Here is a 1,335-nt window from a genome sequence, read left to right as displayed (position 1 = left end):
CTCTGATTAGGGCCTGGAAGTGATGAAGCTTTGCTGACCACAAGATGAACTCTTCTTTGCCTTTACAGAATTTTAGCGCCATTGAGCTCACAGACTTGTCTGTTCATATAGAAAACGAGGTATTTTCAGGTGCGTCTGGGAGAACTATACGCAGATGTATGCAGATTCTGCACGCTAGTCATTGAGAAGACCTCTTCGCAACTGTAATCTACTTTAAATGGTCTGGCTAAGTGGCTTAGAAGCTGGTTTTATTTATTCCGAAACCGAACTATTTAGTTTAGTTCACGAAACGCTTTAAGAAGAAATTTCCCAAACTCCATCACTTAAGGGTTAAAATTCGAAATTTCCGAAGGTATTGTGGTCTATCACAGAATCCATTGAAGTCCGATTTTTAGTGAAATCTCCGAAAATGCGACCACTGAATCCGAATTGCTACGAACGTGTGTAATCATGTATAAACTACGTTCGCAGTTATTCGGATTAAGTGATAGCATTTTAGAAAATTTCACGAAAAATAGGATTACGATGGATTCGGTGATAGCCCTGATTGAAATTTTGCTACAAAATATTTTTAAAAGAAATAAGTCGGGAAAGAATATAAGGTTCTTCGCATGATGTGTTACGAGTATTAACCAAATGGCTCTCAGATCCGGATCTCCCGAAAAAGCTGTCAAAATGAGGACCACTTAACACTGTCCGAGCGAATGTCTTCAATTCCAAAGAATGTGCTCCAAATTGCACGTGCGAAAAACGTTCTACGGATAAAGCACACCGTTCTTGTCTCCTCCCCCTGATCTTCCCAAACCCAAACTCCTAGCTACAATAATAAAAACTACTACTGTCCTAAAGCCCAATGAGCAACTATACCGGATTGCTGGCTCGGCCTGCCGCACTACAAGGCTTTAATATTATATGTTTGTAAGTATGTAAACATTTATACCAATCGTCACTTAAAAAAATACAAATTTATGCTATTAATTCGACTGTCAACGATTTCTTTCACCTTTTGCAAATATAACTGCGTACAACGTACATGGCGACTTGCATGACACTAAGGTATAGATTTTTGTCTGCATGCTATCGTCGCCTGTAGTCTTACGCACGTTTGTCGCTTAAATCTTTTGTTTGCGGTCATTTTCAAATTTATTGCCCACAAACAGGTGAAATTTTCGCACAAATATGCAATTATATGACCGACAATATGCGAAATTAATGCGCTAAGCCGCTATGCGATATGGCAATAGATATGCCTGGATACATACATACATACAATGCGCATCGCATACATTTGTACTTGTAACATACGCACACACTTCCATATCGCACAAATCAGCA

Source organism: Rhagoletis pomonella, unplaced genomic scaffold, assembly GCF_013731165.1.
Source record: "Rhagoletis pomonella isolate Grant_MI unplaced genomic scaffold, Rhpom_1.0 Rhpom_scaffold_00005, whole genome shotgun sequence".
Lineage (NCBI taxonomy): Eukaryota > Metazoa > Arthropoda > Insecta > Diptera > Tephritidae > Rhagoletis > Rhagoletis pomonella.
This window is presented reverse-complemented; position numbering follows the sequence as displayed.